This window comes from Sinohyriopsis cumingii, chromosome 11, assembly GCF_028554795.1.
Source record: "Sinohyriopsis cumingii isolate HCF-2022 chromosome 11, ASM2855479v2, whole genome shotgun sequence".
Classification (NCBI taxonomy): domain Eukaryota; kingdom Metazoa; phylum Mollusca; class Bivalvia; order Unionida; family Unionidae; genus Sinohyriopsis; species Sinohyriopsis cumingii.
The window spans coordinates 66,825,982-66,848,771 of record NC_142971.1 but is presented as its reverse complement, the minus strand read 5'-3'; the positions used below and the strand labels follow the sequence as shown (position 1 = coordinate 66,848,771).

The 22,790-nt window shown below is 40.0% G+C and overlaps 1 protein-coding gene across 3 annotated transcripts in view; it reads left to right on the top strand.

Annotated features, from left to right (window-relative positions):
* The window catches only part of LOC149788613 (globin-like), a 97,240-nt gene that overhangs the window by 5,792 nt on the left and 68,658 nt on the right, over positions 1–22,790 (top strand). The window contains exon 1 of one of the 3 annotated variants that reach the window (XM_089974688.1): positions 4,059–4,077. The exons of the other annotated variants lie outside the window; for them this stretch is intronic. The gene's annotated coding sequence lies outside the window, so the exon portion shown is untranslated. Of the gene's footprint in view, positions 1–4,058; positions 4,078–22,790 lie in introns of those variants that run through there. 3 annotated transcript variants of the gene reach the window in all.

The window sequence follows — 22,790 nt, the reverse complement described above, 5'->3', positions numbered from 1 at the left end:
ATTAATGAGCAATATAATCTACACAGTTTATCAGCTTACTCTTGACCGGGTCATGCTCTCAGATAGAAACAATTTTGTGGTTACGCTTACTACTATCAATTTAACAACTTGCCCCCTCTTCCCTGCAAATGTTGATTTTCTGTTATTCCGTAAGAGTTAAAATCTAAATTTGCATTTTGTTTCGATTGCATGGTCTTAAACTAAGCAAAAGAAAAGAGTGAAAACCAAAACGTTTAGTAAAATTCAACAAATAATGTATTTCCCTAGAATAGAAAGTGAAAATTTAAAACGAACTTGTAGTATTGTGAATTAAATCCCAAACAGTCCTAAAAGTTCTGTCACAAGTCCAGATGTAAGAAGTTGCAACTGAATTACATTGCTATTCCAAATAAATTCATATTGAATGTGTTGATTTGTCTGCAGTCTCGAATATGCTTCTGTGCCAATGGTCTGGATTATGTTAATGTGTTAAGTCTTTTGATGTATCTCAATAATATAATCCAAAATGCCCTTATCTAAATTCACTCTACTTCCAAATTATTGTTTTAGTCATAGAATATTATTGAGCACTTCGTAATTCCAGTGAATAATAATTTGAATAAATAAATCCAACCAAATGAAAAACTGAACACAACAATAAGACTGATTCTGATTCAGAAGTTAAGGCAAGAATGAGTCATTTTTCAAGTAAACAACGTTTTATAAAGGCTAAAATACAATAATAGTGTCAGGATGTAGGTCAGTCTTCTCTATACAAAAAATCACAAGTTTAGGAATTTCGAATTAAAAACTTAATGTCTTAGACTCAGATTCAAATAAACATGTTTACCATTAATAATGATCTGAATATTTAATCTACACTCACAGAAATCTGTTAGTTATGGGTCGTGTTGTATACAAAATAATATGTTACTGGTCAGGTACATCCCGACCTTAATTTAGAATAACGTCTAATACAAAATACAGATATACATGTAATTATGGAGAAAAAGTCAGTCAATAATTTAAAAAATATTTACGACAGTTTGCATAGCTGAGCAGCGTCATCGTGATGACACAATTGGGTAAGCCATTTAAATGCTTGACTCTGGACATCCTAATTGCAAATTGTTGATTTTTAAGTATGGGCAACGTCTGCACAGAGGGTTCATGAATTTTGAAGCAAGACCTTAAATAGAATTTTAAGTCATGATTTATTTCCTCAGACGTTTGTCGTCGTGTTTCATGCAGAAAATGCATTCATCATTTACATTTTGTTGGCTTTCAGCACCGACAATATCAGTAATGGGTATCATTTTCTGGAATTTGATTACACACACCTTTAAATGGAGATGATTCACTTTATTTTGATCCTCATGAATCCGCATTTATTGCAAGGTTATTATATACACGACGCGAGAAATGCGTACGGTAAAATCAATGTTATAACACATAGACATTTTTAGGCCAGGTCCACCTAAAATTGTGATATAGGACAAACGGGATTAAATGTCAGGCGTAGTGATGTCACAAAGAGAGAACAAACTTTTTACAACCCTGTTATTTGTTATGATTAGACCAAACGTCATCATTTTTCTACCCCAATTCGCACCTGACCACCAGTGTAAAAGTCCGACGAGGTCAATCATTTTAATATGGAAGTTTGTTTATGATAATTAAGGCTCTAAATATTTAACAGTCATGATTGAGTAGGCTTTGGTTAAATTATATTTGTATTCAATTTTAGAACAAATGTTAGTATTTTATATAATATGAGTAAATGCGACTCCATGATCACGTTGATGTACACTTTACATTGTGCCAAGCATATGTTTAATGACGTCTGCGTCCTTGCTTTTGTCATTACCCTAGCAAAGACACACTATGGAAACACCTACCTTATCAACTGGTAGTAAAAACCATCGTTGGTTTCGCATTGTTCGAACATCCTGTAGAACCTATGCTTGGAACAAAACTTGTCCGTGTGTGTGTGTGTGTGTGTGTGTGTGTGTGTGTGCCGTTTATAAACCTGAATTGCATACGTTCCAAGAATAAAGGAAGCCATCAGTACTGTGTTTGTCAATGATATTGCCCGCTTTACCTAACTTTTAGATGATGTTGAAGACAGTGGACAAACACTTCGTTTGATATTCCAGTTTTTATTTTGCACATGTCCAAAGCAATACATGTACGCATAATTCTGACTCTTCTTTGGCCAGTTTATAAGGCGATACTGCCTATTTTATTCTTGATGTCTAAAATTTCAGTTCGGTTAAAATTTTACCCACCCTTTGTAGTACGAAAAATCTTATACAACGGGCCAATTTTGATGGAACCGTCTTTCAGATGAACACTACGGTAGCATGTAATGGTAGGGATAAGCGTCGTCGAGCTAAAAAAAAGGAGATTATATAACGACCACATTTTTTGACCACTCCATTTACAGACAAAGCAGGATTAATGACCAGCAGGTGGAATGGACAGGGTGATGTTCATTGGACTGACAGCGTCCCCCTTATATAGTGTCTGGAGGGGGTGTAATATGCATGTTGTTGGCATTTCCGAGTTACAATGTCTGTCTTATAGCAATTGGGGACAGATTATCGGCCGCTGCAAAATTCATGTCTGCATGGATGGCTATATTAAAATAGAAAAGAACCGTTTTCTTCAGAAATATTTGCAAAGACCTGTTCTTTTCGCCAGCTTGGCTTCATGTTTCATTGGGCATAGTCCTCAATGAAAACCTATGCATAGGAACAACCGCCATATTGTTCCAAGCATTTTGAAAATAAATTGATAACATGTCTTGGTTTAAAGAACCACAATTGCAATTGCCTATTAACAGAGCGTTAATTAAAGCGATTGTCTATTTTTTAGCGTCAACAAATGTTTTATTGCAGGAAATGTCAGTTTTCAAAGCGCACACACTTTTCGGTCACAAATTGCGGGTTATGTCAATATTAGAACCTATGTGTATTATTATACTGTGTTAATTTATAAAAACGTACACAAGAAAAAAGTTTGATCTAAACAAAACCGAGAAGAAAAAAAAGCTTCAACGTATGGACACGACATATTTGATCGTCAATTCAATGCACCGACTTTGCAGGGGCCCCGTGTGGCCGAGTTTTCTAAATCGCTCACCTATACGGATCACTGCCATCTTCGTAAATCGCTGCATTTTGTTCCACATTATCTAATTTCAGCTGTTAAAAATCACCAGGGTCATATGACGAGCAGGGTATCTCACACGATTTTGGTTTTTAAAGGATCGAAATGCGTTGAAAGCAAGAATAACGAATACTAAAACAACACGTGCCATATGCAAGCCTGATGTAAAAAAAGAAAAAAAAAAAAAAAAAAAAACATGCCAGGTTTAAACAATAACAACAATAAAAGAAAAAAATGTATAGCCTCACTAAGTGGCATCAGACAACTGTCATGACCTGCTCTGACATTCAACCCAACATCAGAGTCGACGAATTTGAGTTTGTGAAGGTATTTTGGCGTAGTAAAAGTAGCTAATGAAAGAAAACCAGAATACTATGTTGATAAAATCAGCTGATATGATGACATAAATGAAGTCAATTGGAATTATAAGGATTAAATGGTCACAGTTTTTTGAGGGATTAGGCAAAATGTACACATCGACAAATACCCAACCATATTAATTTAATCGTATATAAAAATTTGAAATGGCAGTTGCATGTGAACACGTTACATTTTTAGAAAATAGTTAAAATTACAAAATGGCTATATCATAGTAAAATATGACGTCATGAGCGCGTCAGTATGACGTCATATTTAAAAAATGTCAAGTTTTTACCGTTTATATTCTCAGTGCTGCTACGTTTTTTTTTATGAAAGGTTTTGGCCATAAAGAAATGTATAATGTTTCAACCTATCACGTTTTCTCTTTGTGGACAGTCATTGCAACTCGATAAACTATTTGCACTAAAAATGAAATCATAAGAAACTTACTCCAACAAGTAATTGATAGTTGGAATATGTTGCCATTCCAAGTAATCATTTCACCGAGAAAGGACATAAAAGAAAATTTAAGAAGCAAGATATAAATCAGCAAATTATACCAGTTAAGTAAGTATAATTTATTTATCGTAAAGTGAAAGGACGTTGACTGGATTCGTTGAATTACAGAGTAAATGAGAATATAATACGACTATGTATGATCTGTAATTTTGCTTCACCGGGAATGAAATAATAAGTCTACATTCTATGTCAAGACCATGTGCAAAATGCATTTATCCCAATCTACTGTCGCATAATGCTCTGGTAGATATGGGTCTATGTAGTTTGTTATAAGTAACAAGTTGAACAAGCAGAATACTCCGTATACCCCGATGTGCCAGCGCATTATGCAACGTCAGTTCAGTGTATATGTTTCTTGCGGCTGGACCCGACTTCTCCGTGATTACATACGTTATGCTCACAGTAGAATTCAAGATTAGCACAGAGATCTGTACCTCAAAATACCTATGTAATTTTATCAAAATAGTGCAAATAACTAGCCGTCCGTTTAACAATTACAGACTGAAATGATAGCAGGTTTCATCTACATTTACAATCTATGGTCTCTGGTATTGGTATTTTTGGGTTGACGGCGGCCATTTACAAGACCTACTATTTCTGAACGTCTTTGATTTTTCCTTCACTTTCTTAAAGACTCTATTTTGTCGCTTAATTGAAGTCGTGATATATTTATCCTCAGCTACACAGTTTTTTTCAAAAACATTAAGTATTGATTTGATTTACGTTAAAGGTCACCGGCCATACTCCAACATTTTCCTATTTATATCAGATTTGCATTACATAATTAAAAATAGTTATACTCGCACAAAAAACAAAAATCCCATCCCTCCCCATTTCGATCCCACAAATTAAATACACTTTTTTTTCCTGGTAAACATGGTTTTTCGGAAGAAGAAAGAACGCTTTTCCCCATCATCACTCTTCTGGTTACATCCGTATGCAACACTGTGCACCATATTTGCTGTACAAAAGCACGATCGTACGCTATATCACATAAACATTTACGTGGAAAAATTAAGCACTTCAATGGCTAGGTTGAATAGAAGAGATAAATGTACGTCATATCCGGTTTTGGCACGCGGAAACTACCGATTGTTTACGGAGATTGCCGAATAATTTTTTCATTTTATAAGTCTAATTAAACATTTTTATGGTGTGCATACATAACCAATGCGTTTTGTTTATAACTATAATAATATCACACGTTTGTACAATATAGGTGGCCGGTGACCTTTAATGTGGGTAGTTTAGTAATTGATTGATTTACGTTAAGTATTGACTTCGCTTCCAATTTTGAATGAAAACTTGCCATGACTTTCTCAAAGTCCTTTTCGAGAACTCTCTACACTGCTGTCTACCGCCAGAGCATAGCCGTGGAAATGCTATTTTGTATATTTTCTAAACAAAACAAGAAAATATAGACATTTAAGCCTATCACGTCGCAAACTTTCTAACTAAATATAATTGTATTTGTATATTTTCGAAACAAAACCATGAAATATAGACATATACACTGCTGTCGGGCATTTCTGCGCACCTAAGGTTTTCGTTTCCAATATTAAAGCAAAACGCATACCGAATTCGAGCGATTGAAAAAAAAAAAAATACAGCAGTGCTTACCATTTGAATAGATGCAATTGTCACCAGAATATTCTGTTCATAATAATATTAATTTTGGACACAGGGGATCCCCCCCCCCCCGCGATTTCTTTGAAAAGATATAATTTTTATTCATCGGGCTACATAAATGAAATATATTACTTTGGACTGTTTCTGTCAGCAGTTCAGTCGAGTAATTAGGCCAGGTTTATAGCTAGTTTTACAAAATTCAAGGTAAAAATGCCAACAAATGGCAAGAGATATTAAGCAAACTAAACCGATCTTGTTAAAAAGTAAGTAAAGTTCAACATTTTATGGGAAAAAAGCTATTACGTGGAAGAGAAACAACTATGACTTGGATGGAATGTGTTTACTACATCTTGTTGATGGGGAAAAAATCACTATAGAATTTTTAAACAGACTATACGCCGGGGAATTTGTTGAGAGTTTATGTTCTAGCGGCAAGTAGACACATTGGGTAGCAGACGATTTTGTACGTGTGGGACAACTTCTTGCAAAGATGAAAACTTGGATTAAAATACAGTTTTATTTTATGGTACACATTTCCACCTTTTATATAATGTATTAATTTGTATGATTCTAAAAGATGCATAGTAAATATAATTTTCTGGGATACAGGTTCAAGAAGGTCATGGAGTGGGTTTTCACATTTTCATGTAGAAATCACATTTTTATGTGCATTTCGAGTATAAATGATGGATATTTTTGTACACTTTATGAATATCACTTTTCTTAATTAGTGTACGATTCTTCTTTATGGATACAAAATGGATTTTTGACCCAAAATAGCACGTTATCAAATGTTTACAGAAATGACGTATCGATGCGCAGAATTACCCAACGCGCAGAATAGGCCGACATGGCGGTAAGCCTATTACGTCGCAAACTTTCTAACTAAATATAATTGTATCGCAAACTTTCTAACACTTTTTAATCAGCATCATCATCGGCTATATCGTCCTTTTCGTCTAGTGAAAAGACGAACTGCGCTCATGTTTAAAAATTGCCAAATTACGCGTTACTTGAATTTACGCAATTTTCCCCTTTGTATTCTGCATTCCAAATGCACAAAGCTTTGGACGTCAATTTTTGTTTTACAAAACTTTGAACATTAAACTGACAACAAATGAAAGCACAGAAGGTGCAAACTTTTGTTACATTAATGACGGAATGAAGATGCCGAGCCTTACATTAGTGTCGAATTTCCATCCATGTGTTCATCATTCCTCAGATGTTGTGTTAAAGCTGCATACCCATTTCATATGGCGTGTATAAACGATAAACAGCCAGTAGGCTGGGGCTGATGTAGAACTATTATTTGGGCAGTTGTTGTTGTAGGGTTTAGCGCCATTTTTCAGCACACGATAGGCTATACATGGCGGCCAGTATTAATGGTGGAGGAAGAACCCGGGAAAACCCCGGAAAGAACAACTGACCCACGAGAAGCTACTGGCAAGCTTTCTCATATACCACGATGGCTGAAACCGAGACTTGAACCCACGCAGAGGTGAGATGGCAGTGATCCGTAACGGAGGGCGCTTTAGACCACTCGGCCACTCGGGGCCTCAGGAGGTCAGGTATAAACCACCATTTTCATGTTTTACATAACTGGCTTTCCCTCTTAGCCTCTATTTAAACTGCCCAAAGGATAGTTTTTCATTAGCTCCAACTATAACTGTTTATGTATACATGCTATATGTAATGGGCATATAATGAAGTGGTCTTTTTTATTCTACTTTTGAGAATTACCAAATATCGTGGTTTTTGGAAACACGACCGTATCAGGGGTTTTGGGAGTAAAAATCGCATTTTTAGCATGACACTCCGTGTTATGGCAGTTCAAGGACTTGAAAATAACTTTTCATCAGCGCGATCGATGGATGGAAAACAAATCTGTTTATTATGAGGCGCCGTAGCGGGAAAAAGCTGGTTCAATGAGAACGTTGCTGTTGAAATTTTGATTTCATATGTCGAGAAATCCAATATCACGTGTTAGATCAAATTGCTTGTCCCTAAAGTTCCATTTTCTAGATCGAGACTTTAAATTTTATATGTTGAATTATACAATGGTGGTCTGAAGTTCTATTTCATATGCCGACGTTTTACAGTAGGCCTATAGTGGACAAAAGCTGGTCCAATGAGAAAGTTTCAGTTGAAATTTCGATATCGTATATAGAGAAATCCAATATCACCTGTTGGATCAAATTTCATGTCCTTAAAGTTTCATTTTCAAGATCGAGATTTTAGATTTTATATGTTGAATTATACAGTGGTGGTTTAAAGTTCTATTTCCTATGTCGACGTTTTACAGTGTATATTTTGAATTACACAGCGGTGGTTGAAATTTCAATATCATATGTCGAGAATCCCTTATTTCACATGTTGTATGTAACTGTTTGTGATGAAAGTTCCATTTAATATGGCGAGCATTTAGATTTTCATCTGTTGAATTTCACAGCAACGATACGCAGCCTCCTTGTTTAAAAATAACGCGGTCCGTTCACGAGAGCGACGTCTAACGATGAAATTCATAGTAATTCTCGACATGTAAATTGTAAATTTCAAATTGTAAATGCATGAAATGTAATGGCGCCTCACAACTGAATACACGAATGATGTATCTTAATACTTGATATTATTTTGAATTGTTAAAGTGGACATTGTGTAATGTTACTTTTAACACTAACACATCATTTCACCATATAAAGATAACAATTCTAACAAGCACAATAAAATGTCCAATCACCGCTGTGTAATTCAACAGATGCAATATGAAAACAACATACGAAACGGAAGTTTAATCACAATCAATATGATTCAACGTGTTTAACTGAAAATCTCGACTTATGACATTAAAATTTCAATAAACGCCGTGTAATTCAGAAGATACCTTCTAAACACTCGACATTGGACATCAAACTTTCAACCAGCGCTGTAATTCAGCGGATGAAATCTAAATACTCAACATATGAAATGGAACTTTCAACATCAACTCGTTGAACCAATACGTAAATTGGGAATTCTCGACGTATGACGTTGGAAATTTTCAACCACCGCCGTGTAATTCAAACGATACAATCTAAAACCTTGACATAGAAAATATAACTTTCAACCACTACTGTTTAATTAAACAAATACAATCTAAAATCTCGACCTAGAAAATGGAACTTTAAGGACAAGCGTTTTTGATATAACACGTGAAATTGGACTTCTGAACATATGACATTATATTTTCAACGGCAATGTTCTGATTGGACCAGTTTTTGTCCGCTACGGCGTCTGATAGTTTATATTTTCATTTCTAGCAAGACGGTAACTTGGTTCTTGATGTGTATGGAGTGCCTATCGTAAAGTATACAGGGACGAATGCTGACTTTAGAAATGAAATAATGTTGAAAAATGTATACCACTATTTTAGAATTTGTCCATCCAGATTCAGACTTTGCTTCCTGAATTACCGTATATACAAGTTCCTTAGTCAAGTCCCCACCCTTGTATATGACATACTGAGTACGACATTCACTCAAGACATTTCCAGTTGCAACAATTGTTGTAGCTATTCATTTGCTGAAGTTAATTACGTATGAAAGCCTGCCATTAGCTTCTCGTGGGTCGGTGGTTCATCCCTGGGTTTTCCAGGGTTCTTCCTCCATCAGTTATACTGGCCGCCATGTATAGCCTATATTGTGCTGAAAAATGGCGTTAAACCCTAGAACAACAACAAATTAAGTATGAATCCGTTCCAACTATTCACATCAGTGTGGGGAGTATGGTCAAGTCTTTTGCCAGACTCATCAACACTTCAGAGCGGGTATGATCAAATGTTATGCCAGACTCGGCAACACTAAAGATCATTTTTCACATTCCATTGGCTTCACCATCTACAACTTAGGGATTTTTGTAATAAAGAAAAACACCCACCCACTCACCCACCCCCAAAATGTTTTGGTTGAACTTTCTTAGCTATAAGCCGTGCAATATTTAATTAAAGCTCCTATACTTGTCTCTTTGTATACATGTATATCCATAACCAAAGCTCATTATCCGAAAAGTTTTTTTTTTCTCCCTAAGTAGGGTGACCTGAGTAGTGAATGGGGCCACCCTAGCCTCAATGGGAATTAGCATTACAGAGACCCCTGGGCCACTCTAGCCTCAATGGAAAATTAACATGGAGAAAAATCGTGGGCCACTCTAGCCTCAAGGGGAATTTAACATGGGAAATAGTCTTGGGCTACTCTAGCCTCAAGGGGAATTGAACATGGAGAAAAAACCCTGGGCCACTCTAGCCTCAAGGGGAATTGAACATGGGATTTTTTTTTTTTAATTTTTTTTTAAATTTAAATTTAAATTTAAATTTAAAAAAGGGGTAGGCAATTGAATAAAGTCATTCTCTTTTCGAGAAATATGGCTGGCCCTGAAAAGGGCCTTTGGTTTTTCTTCTTCTTCTGCTTCTAATTTCTTCTTTTTCTCAACCAACTTCTTATTTTCTCTCCTACACTCTTTCTCTTCTTTTCTTTCTTTTTTTTCTCCTCCTCTTCTTTCTTTCTCTTCTCATTTTCTTCTTCTTTTTCAATTTTTTCGTTCCATTTGCGTATTCTTATCCTTTCCTCTTCATCCTCCTTCTCCTCCTTTATCTCTTTCATTACACCACTTATCTTATCCTTTACCTTTCTTAAGTTATTAATTTCCATCTTTACACGATGGGGACTATAGGAATAGTGGTCTTCAACGAGTCTTATTAACATCTGCTCCATTATTCCTAAATTGTCCAAAACGTCTTGCAATGTTTACATTTTGTCAATTTGGTTAGAAGCCATCTTCTTTGTAGAATGGTTTGAACGACGAATACTGTGGATTCTTATAGTGAAAGCGCGTACGTGATGGAAAACATCCCCCTAAAACATAAAATTGATATTACCTAGATCATGACCTAACATCGTGCGGACGTGAAAGAAAACATCCCCTACTTTTCTCATTTCATATAATATACTATCCACATAAGTGAAGCAACAATAAACAAACCCCAAATCTACTATTTACACACGCAAATCATTAAAACAAAATCCATAATCTACTATCCACACAATCGTACGTGAGCGGTTACAAAACCCAAACTATACTCTCCACATACGCTAAGAAACAATAAACAAAATCCATAATCTACTATCCACACAATCGTACGTGAGCGGTTACAAAATCCAGACTATACTCTTCACATACGCTAAGAAACAATAAAGAAACCCATAATCTACCATTCACACAAACTTACGTGAGCAGTTACAAACACAAACACACAAACACATACCCTCGCACTATGAAAAAAGAGTTAGTGTTTATAATCACACTACTCTACCTACACACACACACACACACACATTGGCAAATCGATAGTTATTTCTTTTCTAGAGTATTGGGTAGCCCTGAAAAGGGCTGTTTTTTTTTTAACTCCAGATGCAACTATCTAATGATTGCACCTTCCTGGCCTGGCGCCACACACGCATCTTCTTCCCCAGTCTCCTTTCACCTTTCTTCTGGGGAGCGAAGAGGGAGGATGATTCGCTTCAGCACCCCAATCCTCTGTCTCGGGAATATTGAACGACATCCTCTCTTCTCTTTTCTTTTCCTCCTCTTCCCTCTGTCTTCTCTCCTCCTCTTCCTTCTTTATTCTTTCTTCTTCTATTATAGCCTCCGCAGCCAGTTCATTTACCAGGCGCCTGACATATTCCAGATGTATCTGGAGTTCAAGAAGTTTGCTTATTCTGCTACTATTCATTCTTGTGTTGATCAATCAACAAGGGTAGCTAGACTGCCGAACGAGTTTCAATTTATAGTGAAAGCGCGTACGTGAAGGAAAACATCCCCCTAAAAACATAAAATTGATCTTACCTAGATCATGACCAAAAAAAACCAACAACGCGCGGACCTAAAAGAAACACTCACTTTTTTATTCTACCCATCACTATTTTAAAAATTTTTATAAATCACTTCAATTGACTATCCACATACTCAAAGCAATCCAATCTAACCCCGAAATCTACACCTCAAACACCAAATAAAGATATCATTTTAATCTACTATCCACACCAACGTACTTGATCACTTACAAACACACAAACTCACAAACACATATCCTCACATTTTTTTAAAAAGAGTTAGTGTTTATTTTCACACTACTCTACCTACACACATTGGCAAATGGATAGTTATTTCTTTTCTAGAGTATTGGGTAGCCCTGAAAAGGGCTGTTTTTTTTTTGTTTGCTATGGCAATCTTTTAGTTTCTAAGAATGCGATGTCCTCTGAGGATAGACTTTCTGGCGATAGGTCTGCTTCTTCGGAAAGAGAAGAAGAACTCTTTGGTGTCGATACGACAGTCGACAAAGCCTCTGTCAGCTTCAGGTTCTTGTTGCTGCTGCTGTTGCTGCTGTCTCTGAAGTCTGTACTTCTCTGTCCATTCTTCTTTTTCCCTGTTCATTTCTTCCCTGAAAAGCTCTTCTATCAGGTCTTCAGTGATTTTTAACATTCTCACATTCTCTATTTCTTCTGGCTTCGGTATCAGACTGTGTCTGACCCTATGCAAATTCACGTAGGCTTCGTTGAGCTTAGCTAGTTTGGAACACATCTTCTTAGGAGGATGAGTCGACAATGGATGGTTAGACTGGAAACAAACCGGTTCTTAAAGTCAAAGCGCGGACGTGAAGGAAAACATCCCCCACACGGTTTTCGAGACGCAATGTACAGTGAGTGTCATGAGAGGGATAGTAAGAAGTCAAAGAGCATCAATCCAACATTCTTATAGCTAAAAAAAAGACAAAGGCATTTTTTTCAAAACACAACATTTTTATTCAAAAATCACTTAACACTAACCAACAACAACTCTAACATTTTTAACAATAATCCAACACTATAACATCAAACAATTTTTTCAAATCACCAACATTTTTTTCTCAATTCACAATCTACTTTAAACAGGGCTGACAACGTTGTGAATGAAATTGTGATTTCCACTGTTGGAAATCATTAGGCCATTGATGGACACTACGTTACCTAGCTTGAGACAAAAGATAAGCATAATGGTCACAAAACCATCGATCTACTTTCACGTCATTTCTTCAAGAAGAACGAGGATCAAAATGAGTCACTAAATGTTCTAAGGAATAGCCCAGGCTTCGATGATGCAGAAAATACACGCAATATTGTCCACACACCAAGGAATCTGTGCCTTGTAATTTCACATTATTGAATCGGGTGGTCTGAGCATTTCTTCACATAAAGTCGATGATATCGTCTTCCAAAGGGGGCAATCCGTACGAATCGAAATATTCCACACATCCTTCTTGAGGAAAGTAGACGGCTACCCAGTGGGTTCCTGGGAGATGACTGTCGTCCGTGTTGATCACGTAAGCTTGATGGTCTTGAGGTTTGCGATGAGGGAGTTCATCTTTAGCACAGACGACAGGATTCCAAGAAGCCGTATACGAACTGTGGTTCAAAAGGTAATAAAGTTCCCAGGTATCCATTGATTTGTGTGTGTTTTTTTTTTCTTCTTCACAGGTAATGATAAGTCGTCAATTCGATCCTGACTTTTTGCTTGAAAATGTCTGACGAATAAACGGTTATTCGTTCTGTTTCCTCACTCTGATTCAGGAGAGCTTCGATACGATGGATCTCTTGAGTGGTTAATGGTGGACAAGAATGTTTACGCAAGTCTTTATACCACTGGTGCAACACGTCTTTGTTCGAGATGAGACTCCAAGCTTCGTCCAGATACTCGTTCAATTTTTCTTCTTGACTCAACATCAGGCATTTATCGTGTTGAATTTGACTGGGATGATCGTTTTGACATCCATAGCAATTTTTCTTGATCAATTCCGTCATTTTGTCGACCAAGTGTTTGGCAAAACAGGAGACTAAATGGGCTTCTTGTTCTGGCCATCTTGACTTCATCATGATCACTTCTTCTTTTTCCACGGTCTCCTCACATTTCATGTCCAAAGTTTCTCCACTAGGTAAAGAGGGATAACAGTCTTCCATGGTTTCTAGTAATCTAGGATGACTTCTCTCAAACTGTTGATTTCTATCGTATTATCGAATTCTGCATACAGGATGACGTTCACCGTTTCATCAGGGTCTCGGTCTTTAAACTGAATTTCCACACGAATGTGGCCGGATTTTATAGGGTGGAAATGTCCCTCGTCGCTGCCTTGGTCTGGAGTGAAATCGAAAGCCCACAAAGCATAGCCTCCTGCATAATCTTCCTACGTAATGCCGTGACTGGTGTTGGTTCCTAACTGGCCGGTGGCTTCGTACAGGGACAAGTACGATCTCAAGTAATTCTTCTTGGTAAAGTCAGGTTCGAAAGGTCGGGTACACAAGGTTTTGCCATCGCGACTGACTTCGATTTTGGGCACGCCAAAGTGTTGAAAGTAGAAAGGATTTTTTTCGGCAGCTCCGTTGAAGGCTGTATTCTCGACGATACCAACGATCAAACGTTTGGGTAACTGTCCTTGGAACAGATGATTTTCGATCATGGATCGCTGTCCCTTGGGAATGGTGAAGGTTTTCACTTCCACGCGTCGTATGGGATACTTGGCAGTCGTTCTGCTCAACGTCTGATTGATGTCGTTTCCCACTTTAAGTAACACTTCCACACGGCGTACGTAGAGTCTGGCTTCTAGGATTTTGGTTTTGTAACCGTCACTATCAGCCAATAAATGGAAAGCGGCACTGCTACGATTCAGTCTCAGGCGGACATCCACCCCGTTCAGCAAATACTTTTCTTGCAACCACATGTCCAAATGCAAACGATCCATCAGTTCTAAACTTGTGTCGACTCCCGTGATTCTCTTTCTTCGTTCTAGAAATCCATCATTGTTGTCTTTCTTTTCATCAGTTTCCAATATTTCAAACTTGGTAGGTTCGTCAGCTTCCCATTACCACACAGGCATTGAGATGAGTGTTCTTGGCATCTATTCCGTACGTCAAGAGATTTTCCAGGTAGGCACGATAAGGGTAAGTATCCATGCTGCTACTGACCAGTTTGTTATTCAAGTACAAGTCCACTCCACTGAACAAGGAATGCATGAAATTGTTGACGGGAGCTACTGCTTCATCGTCTATAGCACCTCCAGTCTTATCTAGAATTTTGACTTTCAGGTACAAGTAACTGCTATTCAGATCGATGTAATCTTCGGGCTGTTCTTTGATTTCAAACTCGATGGGAGCGGAATCGGCCAATGAGGAGACGGGATGAAATTCCACCCACTGGGATTCTTGCATGGTCATCATCGTGGGGGGCATGGCAAACAGATCCAGTTCCGTCTTGGAACAAGCGCAAGACTCTCGGTGCATCATTTTTTTTTTGTTCTTTCTCAATAATCGAAAACGTCTAAGTCTCGAACGGTTCTTCTTTTCTTGGCCTTTCTAGCTTGAAGTCTGGTGAAAGGGTGTTTTCCTCGTCGTCTCTTTCTGCCTTGTCCTTGCTGAATGCCTGACTCGGTAGCGTGCAGGGCATTTATAGGTGTTTCTCGGTGACCCAAAATGTCTTTGCCCGTTTGCAGCAAGACATTTTTGCCTGCCCTCATGAAGGCTTCTTTAGGGTTTTGTTTGTCGATGATGACATTTTGGAGAAATTCTTTGCCTTGCGTCAGTGCCGCATCTTTCAAGGCGTGCAATCCGCGTGTCACCATCGGTTTCAACACCGGGGCCACCGAACAAAAGGCCGATTTTAACATATCTCCTAAACCGTGTCCTCGCTGTCGAGCAACCCCTCGGTACACTGGATACATGACTTACGAATCGTGAGAAAACCGTTTTCGAAAATGGAGTTTCACCGTGACTTTTCCTTTGGTGAATCGAATATTTTGTCCCAAATCTCCTTTTATAGCAATGCTGACCGTGTCCAAATACGACTTGCTGACCGGCAAATAGTGAGGATGGACAAATTCGCGGTGGACGTGGTAAGTGTTTCCACCTTCCTCGTCAGCGTTCGTGGCAGAATCCACTTTGAAAGGAATGACACGCAGTAACGGTACGGAGGTGTGTCCCACCACGTTATACTCCACCACATCGGAGTACACAAACATCAAATTCAGTCCTTGGTTCAGTTCTACCGGGGCACGAAATAACTTGCTAAAAGACTCGTTGTCGTAAACGACGGGTAATTCGCTTTTCTTCATCATGCTCATTCTCAGGTTCATGTCTCCGCCCAACATGTCATACAATTCAGGACAAAATAAAATGGACAGGATTTTACTCCGTTGAACTTTCATCAAGAAGCGACGAGCTGTTTTGTGGTACTCCATGGTGACACTTTTGTTAACATGCTCCAAAGCTTTCAGAAACACGACATTAAACCTGGAGGCTATGGTGCTGACCAAATGTTGACCACTAAAATAATAGCCTGGGGAAATGAACAAGTGATAGGTGGTGTACTTTTGTGTACGGGTTTTCTTGTCATCTTTGACATTGCTATCCATCCACTGTTGCAATTGTTCGTCATGAACTTCCACATCAAAAAAATTTTGATTGGGAAGGACATTGAGGACTTGGGTCGGGTGAATCATTTCTACTAAAGCCACTTCCCAATGGGCTTCGTGATCTAAGGGGATGGCCTGAGGTAATTTGGCCGTGTAACAGCACAACGTGTTGTGGGGAAACACCTCCATGGAACTGTCACTGGGTAAGGGTAAGTAAAATTGGTTTTGGTGACTCATAATTCCAGAGTTCTGTGGCTGTCCGAGGGGTTACTGGACGTCAGAGGCGTGTCTCCGCCCAAAATGGGGTTCTGATTGTGGTGATTGGAGTGGTGACTGGCACTGGCACTGGACACAAGGTTCCCGTTGGAAGAGAATTTCAGGGAGGGATTGGGAAGCAGGTAACCGATGCAACTGCTCAATAAAATGGTCCACAATTGTTTGTCTCCTTGTTGCAAACTCAAATTGGCGATGGCTGCCCCGATGACACAATACACCACGAAGATTTGGCAGAAAAAGACGATTTGCGTTTTAGGCACACGTTCTCCACACCACACCCACAAGGGTTGTTTTTGTAAATCTTGCACAGAAGAACTAGGTGAAGGAGGAGTGGTCGACGTAGCTGCGTCTGCTGTGTGAAAGGGCATGATGGTCACTTCTTTTTATAGTCGATGACTTGCGAAGCGTCGATCCAAGAATCAAAACTGGGTGGATATCCTTTCCAACGTACTTTGACTTCTTTGACACGTCGTTTGCCCACTTTACGGGTTCTGCGTTCGAGAATGCTTTCGATGTCGTACACGTCGTCTTCTTTTTTGGTGACACGTTGTAACTCGGGCAAATAAAACGTTCCTTTGAGCACTTCTCCGTTCATGTCTTCCAATTTATAGACGGCAGGATGACGGCCATGCACTCGTCCAGTGACGCGAAACAATTCGGTCGTCCAGTTAGGTAAGTAACCTTTGTCGAAAGTGCGTTTGGTTTTGCCAATGCGCACCCAATCTCCTACGGACAACTCTCCACTTTTCTTGGGGACAGCCCTCGTCGGGGACGTACCAAACAGGGGCTCAAACACCAACACTTCGTTGTCGGGAGTCACGTCTTGCGGGGCACGTCCAATGCTTCGATGGTAAGATTGGTTGTACGCTTGCACCAAGTGCGGTAAGATGTCGATGTACTTCAGAGTGTGGTGATGCGTAAAATATTTCCACATGCGTTCTTTCAAAGTGAGTTGAAAACGTTCCACGATGCTGGCTTTGGTTTCGGGATTCTCGGTGGTAAAAAAATGAATGTCACGTTTCTTTAATTCTTTTTGGAAAGCTTGGTTCAGAAATTCGGTACCTTTGTCCGTTTGCCATCGAAGTGGCTGACGACCGCTTTGTTTCAACACCCGTTGCAGGGCTCGCACTAACTCGCTGCTCGATTTGGAAGTCAAGGGTACGACCCAAGCAAATTTGGAAAAGACGTCGATGACACAAAACAAATATTTGTAGCCACGATTGTAGCTGGCCAAATGAGAGACATCGGCTAAATCGGCTTGCCATTGATGATCGATGCCTTCCACTCGGGTGCGACTTCTGGCAAACTTGCGTCGAATGGGTTTGTGTAAAGTGTAGGTAGCTTGTTCTTGTAACCATCGTTGCACTTGAGGTAAACGGAGACTTTTCAGTCGCGTTTTGGCAGCACGATACAATTTTTGAACTCCTGCGTAACCTGCAGGATGGGAGGGATCGTAGTAAATGCTGGCTAAGACTTTTTCCATTTTTTTGTGTTGGTTGGTGTGTTAATAAGGCACCCACTCTTGGAGGATGCTACTCTTTTTCTCTTGGGGTATTTTCTTGGATTGCAATGCTTTGCGTGTGCGACCGGCAATAGGTGTTGAAGAGGAGGAGGATGTCTGAGCGGGGGATATCGGTTCTTGTTTCACTTCTGTCTTCACTTTCTTTTTCTCTTGTGATGAAGAAGGGGTGGCCATCATCTTTTTAATCCATCCAATTCTGGAGGTAGGTGGTGTTGTTAACTTGCGTACTTTTTCTGGTGGAGTTTGAAACCCTTCTTCTTCTTCTTCTTTTCCTTTTTCTGTCTTGGTCACTGGTACTGGTACTGGTACTGGTGATGGTGCTGGACTTTTCATCAAGGTCTTAAAATCTTTCAGAGTGGGTAGAGCTGTTTCGTCTAAAGCTTTCTGGTGAAAGAGTTGCAGTCGTTGCAAGAGTTGACCGTACTTTTGCGATTTTTCTGTTTCGGACAAATCTTGGCGATCCATCAAGGACTGCAATTCGTGTTGTAACTGGGACATCTCGCTCAAACTGGGATTGGGAGGTAAATGCGGGGTGTGTTGTTCTTGCCACCGATGGTATTCCATCCATCGTTTGTAAGGCACTAAAGCTAGTTTTCGTCCTTCCATGGGGTTGTCAGGGGTCGATTCTGAGATCTTGTAACTTCCGAGGCCTTTTTATCTTGCTCCCACCAGTCCTCCCAACATGGTTCCCAAGACTCCTTTCAGTATGGGGTCTAACAAGAGAGGTAAAATACCTCCACGTTGCACTAACATCTTCTTTTTTTGACGAATGGGAATTTTCTTTTGAACCATTTGGCGAAGAACGTGACGATGTTTGCCTAAGCATTGTTTCTGGTGTTTGGACAAAGGGATCGTGCCTTTCAAAACGTTCAAACAACATTCGCACACGGTATCGATGACCTCTTTGGAGGCTGTTTGAATGAGTTTTTTCGTAGGGGTGGAGAAGCTTTGGACAGGACAGATAACATGTCCCCATGTTTGGCTAAACGTGGTGGCAGTCCTTTCCTTTTTTTTTCCTTGGGGTTTTCTGGAGGGTGACATCTTTGAGTCTTCAGGAGCACCAAAAAACACTGATACCCAACTTGGTCACAGGCCTTTTTCATACTGGAACGCGTCGCCACTGATTGTCTTTACGTCGTATTAGTTTGAGGACAGGCATGACACGTCGTGCAGGGGTACGTAACGGACTAAATCGAGCCAGTTCTTGCTTGGACAAATCCAGTAAACTTTGTAACATGCCCGATCTTTCTTGAACTTTGATTTTGGGAGAAGGTACTTTGTGAGCAGCAGCCACTGCCACTAAATTGGAAGGTCCTGCCACTGGGAAAGTACTTTTGGGGGTCATCAACGGAGAAGTTCTTGGTGTGATCAACGTCTCCAAGTACTCTTCAGTTCTGGGTGTCATTAACGGAGAAGTGGACAAACGTGAGGCTGCCGGAGACTCAGTCACCGCCGTGGCAGGTCGTGGTTTGCGAGTGTAAGGTTGCGTCCTGGCCGAAGTGCCTCTCTTGCGACTAGTTTTCTGTGGACTTTTCTTTTTCTGGGCACTTTTTCTCTGTTTCTTTTTCTGGGGGCTTCTTTTCTTTTTGCGGGGTGGTGTCTGGTAAGAGGAGGGTCCTGCCACTGGAGAAGTTCTCCTTGGGGACCTGGTCTTTTTCTTCTTGGGGCTTCGTTGGACTTTTTTCTTGGGTATAACTTTGGGGGCATTAGGATCCCATCTTAAGAGTGAGCGAATGATGACCCCTCCTTTAGTACCGCTCCGTCCAGGTTTCAAAATGATTCGTTTTTTGGTTTGAGTGTCGATGCGGGGATCGCCCAGTTGGACCAAAGCGACCTCAGGTAAATGGGGTAGAACGGCATGTTGATTGGCTTCCGTATTGAAAAAGTGAGGAAAGCACCCTTTAGCCATTTCTGTCATTCCAAACGTTTTAGGCATTCGACTCAAAGGCATGGCCAAGTAACTCATCGAATCTTTAAACTGTACTTGTCCCACTTGCATGAAAATGATTTTGGCTCCATTCAAAGTCACTTTAAGACGCTCGGTGCCTTGTTCCGTATAGTATCTGAGAAGAAACTGTCCATCGTATCCGGAGAAATTGTGAGCCATCACTGTGGCATGACGATGACAATCTCCGTAACGTTCGATGTCCTCTTGGCTCCACGTCTTGTCGATGGGATCTAAGACCCATTGGGCAAAATCGGCTAACGTGTTCGGTCCTCGAAAGATTTTCACGCCCTCCAGGAATCTTGCTGCCGTGAGGGCAATGACTGAAGATAGGTTCTTGAATGCACTTCTCGCACGCTCGATGAGCCACGCAGAAATTAGGAATGTTAATGCCGGTCTCTTGCATGCATTCGAAATCGAAAAAGATGAAATTGCTTTTCTTCTTGTGACCGTCCTCTTTCTCTGGTGGGGGTTGGTATTTTTGCACGTAGCATTGGTGTTCCAAGTCGACGATGTGGTGACAAATGTGACATTTTTTCTTTCCTCGACATACGTGTGCCTTGGTACTGTTGGTACGTATGCCTTGTCTACACGTAGGGCACAATCTCAAGAGTTGACAAGCACATTTCTTCTGTGAACCTTGTGTTTTCAACAGGTAGGTAACAGGTAGGGCTGACAAACGTGAGCAGACAAGTCGAACAAGGCACTGGGTCTTCGCTCAGACAGGGTGGAGAGGCCAAACATCCTGGGCATTTCCATCCACAATGCTTGTGTTGCTCTCGATTGTTATAACCATAATCACATTTCTCACAGTAATATCTGTATCCCAGGAATCCGGTGATAGTGGTAATGGTATCGAAACGGTCATCGTGATAATAAACATGAATGTATTTTCCGTCCTTAAAGTCTTGGCCTCGAAACAACAGAGGTCCGCGCATTTCTTGAGGGTGCACTTTCAAGGTGTATCGTGGAGCTAGGGCATCTTGCAATTTTTGCATCTCAGGAATGCCAGAGGGTGTGTCTTTGGACAGGCCAGCTTGTTGCAACAGGAGTTCTGCTTCGTTTCGTTATTTGGCTCGGTCCGATTGTCGAATAGTTTTCCAGGCTCTTTTCCATTCTACCGTGTCGTTCTTGTTGGCATAGGTTCGTCCCACCACGATGGCTCGAGCTAAACACATCTGGTCTTGAGGGTTGTTAATTCGGACGAGACTTGTTTTGGTGTTGCGAAGGTCGTCCACCAATAACATCTTTTTGCGTCCAGTCCCTTGAGGAGGAGAGACGTGGGCCATTTTCAGTGTGGCTTTACCATCGGTGATGTCAAACTGGTCATTAGATTGTTGTACGTGTCCATGACTTTGGAAGGGGTTAGTTCTGCGGGTCTGCTAAACTCGATCTAAACAGGGGATTTCAAACCGTCGTGATCTATGGATAGTGTCAAGCGATCGTCTTCTTTGGGTTGACATTGTCGCTTGAGTGCGGTGAGCAAAGAATCCCACATCTCGGTGATAAACCCTTCTGCTTTCTCCAATGGTACGTCGGCCTTGAAATCTTTAAACTTCACCGTGTAGGTGTAAGCCGTGGTTCTAAATTTTCTAGAGGAACGCTTTTCCGTCTCTCGAATGGAATAGTACTTTTCAGGGTTGACTAAGGGTGGTGAACTTGGTTTAGAGGGTTCTGATTCTGGTTCACTCATGTCCTCTTCAAAATCACTGGCATGAATTTGTGCCAAGATTTCAGCCCTGGTACGAGGCGATAGATCACGTTTCTGCCTCTTACTTTCTTCTTCTTCTTCTTTCTTCTCGAATGAATAGGATCGTTTCATCTTGAGTGAAAAACGTCAAATGACTCAAGTTTAAACACCATAGACTAATTTATAGTCATGACAAACCAGCGTATATAAAAGGGTGTGTGTCTTGTCCTTTCACTATTCATTTCACTCTCAAACCGAGCACAACGATGGAAGAGACTACCCAGATGGAACGTTTCGTCAGAGCTTTGCGAGGGGTCATTAGAAAATTCTCTTCAGACCAGCCTACGGACTACTCTCCTTCCTTTCGAGATAAAAGTCAGGATACTTGCTATATCTGTTAGAAGAAAGGGCATTGGTCTTCAGAGTGTCCAGTCCGTCAAAAAAGAAAAAAACAGGGGCTAAAAAAGACAAAAGTCAAGATACCTGTTATTATTGTAAAGAAAAAGGACATTGGTCTCCAGATTGCCCAAAACAGAAACAAGAGGAGTCAGAAGAAAGGAAGGATTCTTCAGAAGAAGAGAGGGATTCTTCGGAAGAAGAGAGAGATTCTTCGCAAGAAGAGAGGTATTCTTCAGAGGAAGAAGAGGAAGAAAGAAGACAATTCTATTTAAAAGAGGCAAAGAAACAGGAGAAGAAAAGAAGAAGGGAAGAAAATGAGGAAAAAACGGTGAAGAAATTCAAAAAAACAGAGAGACTAAACAAGGAGAAAGAAGAAGTCAATGAACTTTTAATTAAAGTGTTCTGTTGTGAATTGTGAATTGGATTGTAAAAAATGGAGAAAAGAATAAATTAATGATATAAGGTAAGTGTCTTTGAGTTTTGATTTTAAAATAAGAAGCTACACTCACGCACTCATACACAGACACGTACTATAAGGGTAAAATGGGTGGGGTTTATTTTTGAGTTATTGGCAAATTGAAATTGTATTTCTTTTCGAGAAATGTGGGTGGCCCTGAAAAGGGCCTTTTTTCTTTATGGTGTAGGAGTGAGTTTAACCAATCAACTTTAACTGCCTTAAGCCTTTGCCACGGCCAAGGCCTACTTCTGATGATTGGGTTGAAATCACTAAGGGTGGTACGATAGGCTTAGTCACAGGGTTGGCGTGTTTAGCTAGGGAAGGTCGTATTCTCTTCGGTCGTGATAAAGAAGTCTGATACATTTGTTTCAGACT